This window comes from Chinchilla lanigera, unplaced genomic scaffold (assembly GCF_000276665.1).
Source record: "Chinchilla lanigera isolate Chin_1 unplaced genomic scaffold, ChiLan1.0 scaffold00009, whole genome shotgun sequence".
Classification (NCBI taxonomy): domain Eukaryota; kingdom Metazoa; phylum Chordata; class Mammalia; order Rodentia; family Chinchillidae; genus Chinchilla; species Chinchilla lanigera.
In genome coordinates, this window is record NW_004955410.1 from 809,669 (window position 1) to 815,871 (window position 6,203).

The 6,203-nt window shown below is 40.6% G+C and overlaps 1 long non-coding RNA gene across 1 annotated transcript in view; it reads right to left on the reverse strand.

Annotated features, from left to right (window-relative positions):
• Positions 1 to 4,115, reverse strand: part of LOC102028166 — a 34,878-nt gene extending 30,763 nt beyond the window's left edge. The window contains exon 1 of the long non-coding RNA XR_001232719.1: positions 4,067 to 4,115. This is a non-coding gene — a long non-coding RNA (uncharacterized LOC102028166). The remainder of the gene's footprint in view (positions 1 to 4,066) is intronic.
• Positions 4,116 to 6,203: the final 2,088 nt, after the last annotated feature.

The following is a 6,203-nucleotide window of genomic DNA, read 5'->3' on the forward strand; positions in this document are numbered from 1 at the left end:
GTTTGAAACCCCATATCATTTTTAATGTTCTTGCTTTGTTCTGTCTGTATTTTGCTATTGTTCCTTATTTTACTGTTCTCTATAAAATAAAATAAAGTTTTTTAAAAAGAAAGATCTGGGTTTATCTTCTAACTCTTCTCTAATCACCCGTGTACTAGAGCAATGAAGTGAGGGCTGGGGATACAGCTCAGTGGCACAGGCACCTGCCTGGCAAGCACAAGGTCCTGGGTTCGATTCCCGGTACCAAAAGAAAAAAAAGAGAGAGCAATGAGGTGGTCAGGCTGTGACTGGACACTGTCCTCGGCTTCTGAAGCCTGAGATGCTGTCTTCGCAATGGACTTGTCCGTCACATGGGCAGGCTGGTCTGGCAGAGTGGAGAGAGAAGGCAGGGCGCTAGTGTCGGGAACACAAATGGGTGGTGTCCTCTGTACTTTAGGTGAGATTGAGGACATCGTGGAACGTTAGGTGGACATAAGGACTGACACTGGACGGTGCAGCAGAATAATTTCTATTTGCAACCTTACAGCATTAAAGATGCAATAATAAAAATATTGTTGGGCTGCAAAGAGAAAGGCTTTCCTTCTGACCTCACCTGCTTCTCTGAGACAGGGGTTGTGCTCCCCTCTGTGTCAGACGTGGTGAGATAGGAGGGCGGGCAGAAAAGCGGAGCTAAGTCGCATTGCTTCTGCATCAGCCTTGAGGACTCCAAATGCAGCTCCTTCCCTGCTCCAGACGTTCTGTGGAGCTGGAGCTTTTCCTTTCTTTGAGGCCCTCTCACCATCTGAAATGCGATCCCCTCCGTTCCTATTCTCTTTTTCTAGGATATTGTCTTGTAGCAATGCAAGATGCATTTTCAAGCAAAAATTAATTACAATGATACTACCTGCAGTAATTTTGCTTTGTAAGAATGGCGTTCTGTTCACTACTCAGAAACAATTTTCTCTGATGTATGAACCTCCACTGGACATTTTCCTAATTGTATTCAGGCAGGATCACAGAAGCGACAAAGAAAGGAAAAATGACTCCTTTATTTGGAAAGAAGTGATTGAAGCTATTATAGACTAGTGATTAATTAACTAATTAATTAAAGTGGTTATTTAAACGATTGGAGGCAGTGCCTCAAAGAGTAAAATAATCTAAAAATACATTGCAGTGTATTTAGAAAATACGGGCTCTGAAAAGAAAAAGAAAACAATTTCAGAAAATTCAACAACTCTTTGAAGATGTGTTTAACTGAAACATTTTGTCACTGGCATTTTCATTTATAAAGATACCAGACACCTGCACATAAGTGGCAAGAGTACGAGGCAGGCCTGAGCTCTGCTTTTCTGCCTCAGCCTTTCCTCGAAGGTGGCCCTGAGGAATCTCACCTTATCTCTAGGGCTCTGTGTTAGTCACGTTTCAGTTGCTGGAACAAAATACCCCACACCTGCGACTTAACGAGAACAGCTTCATTTGTCTGGAGCTTTCAGAAGCCTCAGTCAGTGGTGGGCGTCTCCAGCACAGCTTCCGTAGTAACATCAGTGCTGGCATAGCTGGTTGCCGTCATGAGGAAGAATCAAACAAGACCACTGTCACTCACCCTGTACTACAATCTAATAAAAATGGATCAAATCACTAGATATCAAGTCAGAAACTTTGAATCACCTGAGAGATAACACAGGGGAAACACATGAAGCCATAGCACAGGCAAGGAGAGCTTGATCAGAACTCCAATTACACAGAAATAACACCAAGAATCAATTGCACCAAATTAAAAAGACTCTGCTCAGCAAAACAAACAATCATCAAAGTGAGAACATAATGTATAGAATGGAAAATGATTGTAGATGCTCTTCTGGCTAGGAATAATATCCAGAATACATAAAAACTAAAAAAAAAAAAAAAAACAGCATCAAATACAAATGACCTGATCAAAAAAGGAAAAAAAAAATGATCTGACTAGATGTTTCTCTAAAGAATAAGCATACATACCCCTTGGGGAAGTACAAATCAAAACAACTTGAGATTCCATCTTAGTCCAGTTAGAATAGCTATCATCAAAAGCACAAAAAACAACAAATGCTAAGAGTGTGAGGGATAAAAGGAACCTTCCCACATTGTTAGTGGTGATGTAAACTGTTAATCCACTGTGGAAATTCTTCACAAAGCTGAAAGCAGAGGTTCCACTTCCTCAGGTGTGCCTCTCCTGGGTATTTTCTCCAAAGAGGAAAAGTCATCCCACTGCAGTGCTTCACACGAGCTCCTGTTCATAGCAGCACAGTTCACTCTGAAAATAGTCCTGTGTGGAGTAACAGACGGAGAAAGAAAGGCTACAGAGAATGAGAGCACATCATGTACAGAGGAGAGGACTTTGGTACCGTAATGTTAAGTGAACAAGCAAAATATTGCATTGTTCTTTATAGACGAAATTCAAACAATAAAGTATTTAAATAATAAAGGAGAGACAGTCAGAAGCAGGAATGCCAGCATCAGCAAAAGTGGAAAGGAGTCAGGAGATGTAGGAGAATGGGACATAAAGGGTTAGAAAACAATCAAGAAACCATACCTACTTCTTCTGCCTCTATTCTATCCCTCTATATCTATCGTGTATCTATCTATCTATCATCCATCTGTGTATCTGTCTATCTATCTATTTATCTATCTATTTATCCATCATCTGTTCCATTTCCCCAAAGGAACATGACTATTATGTCTCACAAACATGCGCTAATAAAACAACAAAACACACCCTTCCATCCCACACCCCAAGACTGCCTTTTCCATCCACGCCCCGCCTCTGAACAGCAAGCCAGCCATGGATTCAGGAGTGGATTAATCCACTGATGACAACAGTACCCATGTGATCCAATCACCTTCCAAAAGCCCTACTTCTGACAGGCTTTTCAGAAAAGTTTCACCTCTCACCTGTAACAGACTTTATGGAAAATAGTTTCATAACCAGTAAAGTTACCTCCACTCAAAATCAGGAGTCACAAACAACAACTAACAAAGGAACACTGTGAAAATTTGGTCTTAATGCAGATGTTCACAAGCTCAAGGATACAGGAATAAGAAAGTGTTCTGATAGAATGCTCCTTTTAGCCAGGGAATGATGGAGTCAGTTACTGAATCATAGGACATATTTTAAAAACTACCAACAAAAGATTGCCCTCCTCACCTCCTTCCCTATCCCTCTATCCTCTTACTGATATTTTGCATTATCCTGGTGATTAAGTCCAAGGCTTGGTGATCACCAGGGTCTACCATAGTAACAGGCACAATGCTAATCTTTGTGAGGAGATAATGCAAGAGTTCACAGTGCTATAGTTAAACACATGAAGGCAAAGTTTTGTAGAAAGAGCAAGATAGTTCCTTATTCTTTCCCTTTCTCCTCATTTCTCTTTCTAAACCCAGTGTTTTATAAAAAGGTGTCATGGAGAAAATATACTTTCTGTAGAAGCAGCTTGTGTGGGCATTGGAAGGAATTTAACTCTCTTTGTTAGCAAAATCTCTTCGAGAATGAAATTGACCTGCATTGTGCTATTGTGTGGTAGTTGCAGTACAGCCCAATCTAATAGCTCCAGACAGAAATATCTTGGAGTATTAACACTCATAAACAATAGTGCTACTTGCATAGATTCCAAATTTTCATTCTTTAAAGGAGTTTCATTCTTTCAAAGGATGCTGTTTTCCTGGTTTCTTAGCATAGCTCTCTCCTCATGACAATCTTAATTCTGCACAAAATGTTCCAGAAATAATAAATAATATCAATATTAATAAAACTTTAATAATTTTTATTTTATGAAATAAAGCTAAAGGCAGAATAAAGACTCTGTCAAAGAAACAAAAAGCCAATTACAGAGTCTTCTTTCATTGTCATTTAAATCAGCAAAAACTATATGTCAATAAGTAAAAACTTCACCCAACATGTTTCTTTAAGAAATTTGCCACCTAATTATTATGATGTTTCCTCTTCTATTTTACACAAAATAGATAAGATATTTTACAAAAAGCAACAACAAAGAACGGATGTACTACAGTAGTGCAAGTTGTACACATTAGGAAACAGAATTTTCAATTTTACCGAAGCAGAGAGCTGCACTTAATCTCCCCAAAGCAAAGAGACTCAGGGTGCGTGTTACCTGGCAACCCCGTATCTATCACTTTCAGAACTAGAGTGGTTCCGGAATCTGCACATCACTTAGGTTGATGCTATCTGCTAACGCTGCTGCTTCTCCCCTTATCTCATGTTGCGCACAAACGATTTTCTGCTCCTTTCAAGGTCTTTGTGAGTGAACATGAACTTCCGCCTACAGTGACGGGAGGCACTGACACTCTACCTTCTTTGGAAGCATTGAGAAGCCAAGAGTTATTCTTTTTTAAAGGTGTTAAATTTCAAAGAAATGAAGATGTTTGTGTAATAAAAGAAGCAAAGGAGCAATTTGGAACTTATTACATCAATGGAAACTTAAAATAGAAAAATTTCAGAATAACTTCGAATTCACCTGATGCTCATGACAGGAGTTGCTGTAGGGTCGATTTGAAGATGATGGAGAACTAGAGTCACACAGGGTAGAATCTGAGAATGACAGTCCCCTGGTTATTCAGGACCCCCTTACACCACACTGGGGATGGTCTGACTTCCAAATATGTGCGGTTATCTGGAAATTAATCTCCTAAGTGATTCATTCCATTTCAGAAAGTCCTATAAATTTTAAAGCTCCTTTTTGTATTAATAGAGAGAGAGAGAGAGAGAGAGAGAGAGAGGGAGAGAGAGAGAGAGAATCAGAGAGAGAGAGAGAGGGAGAGGGAGACAGACTGAGAGGAATGATGTTATTTCTCACACCCTCCAACCTGTTTCACCAGAGCAGCTATGTATTTAGCTCTTCTCATTGTTGGACTCCCACAAGATTTCAATTTTATTAAAAATATTAGAAATCAATGTTTTATATGGCAACCTTGACATTCTCAAATTTGATAGAGATTTAATTCTGTGAAATATCGGTGGTGATTTTCCTTGCAATAAGAAGGGCAGCCACTTGAACATGTTGAAATCATTATGTGTGGACTGCATGCACCTCACTTAGAAATAGCATCTCAATACGAGGGGCTGGTGGGCACACTAGATCTCCCTCACCCTCCTTCCAAATATTGCTAGAGCCCCCCAGAGCTCCCCCATTTTCATCTAGAACTCATTCTGTTCAGGGTGTAGAGTGCTCACGATTGTGTGCTGCGCAGCTGAAGTCCAGCTTTCGCTCTTGTAAGCCAGGCGATTTCCTACAGTGAGCACCAGCGAAGATGTCATCACCCTGCCCCGTGTGGAAGCCACAGTACCCAGAGCTGTGTCAGGGGCCATGTCCACCCAGGCCCGGCAGCACAGAGCAGGGATCTCCCCGAGGGCAGACACCTGACAACCTGCTCGTTTTTCTTACTCTGTAGATGTCCATGCTGGGTCTCCAGCACAGCATTTTGATGAACCCCTGTACTCTTTAATAAATTCTCCTTGTATTCAGGACAGCTACAGTGGGTCCATGGCTTACACTTGTGTCCTGAAAGACACGTTCATCAGGTTAACATTTGAGCAGAAAACTGAGTTAAGCGCATTTAAATTAAGAGGAGAAGTAAAGGAAGGGCGTCCATGGTGCTTTAATTAACAAAGCTTCCCATACTCACAGCATAATGTCTCAGTATTATTAGTAGTGCAGTCACAATCTCTTAGGATGAACTTTCCTCTGTGTCATAAATATGTATAGATTAAGTTCAGAATAACAAAATATCCTTAGGGTAGGTATACTGCAGTTATTTAGCATCTTTAACATATGAAAATTAACAATATTGTAGAATTATTGGAAAAAGAATAGTTTTATAAATATGTCAGTTACTATCGGTGACTAAATGTTAAGAGGTATTATTGTCTTTCAGTATCAGAGAAGGCATGAAAAAATTATCAAAAGAGTTAAAAGAAAAAGAACCACCTGAGGTAAATCGAAGTTACTTTTGTTTTTAGATTAAGGCTGGGGAGGGCTAGGGTTATTTGTACTTTCTGGAAATGCATGCCTGGAAGGCTGGGCGGAACTGTGTGCCTCATCTTCTCGAGTGGGACTTGGAGTCCCAATGCTAGCTCAGCACTGTCTCCAAGGCCAGCTGCCCACCCGTGACCCCTTTGCAGGCCACCAGGCCCAGGCAGGGACCAAGCAAGTGGAGGGGTAGTGTCCACTTAA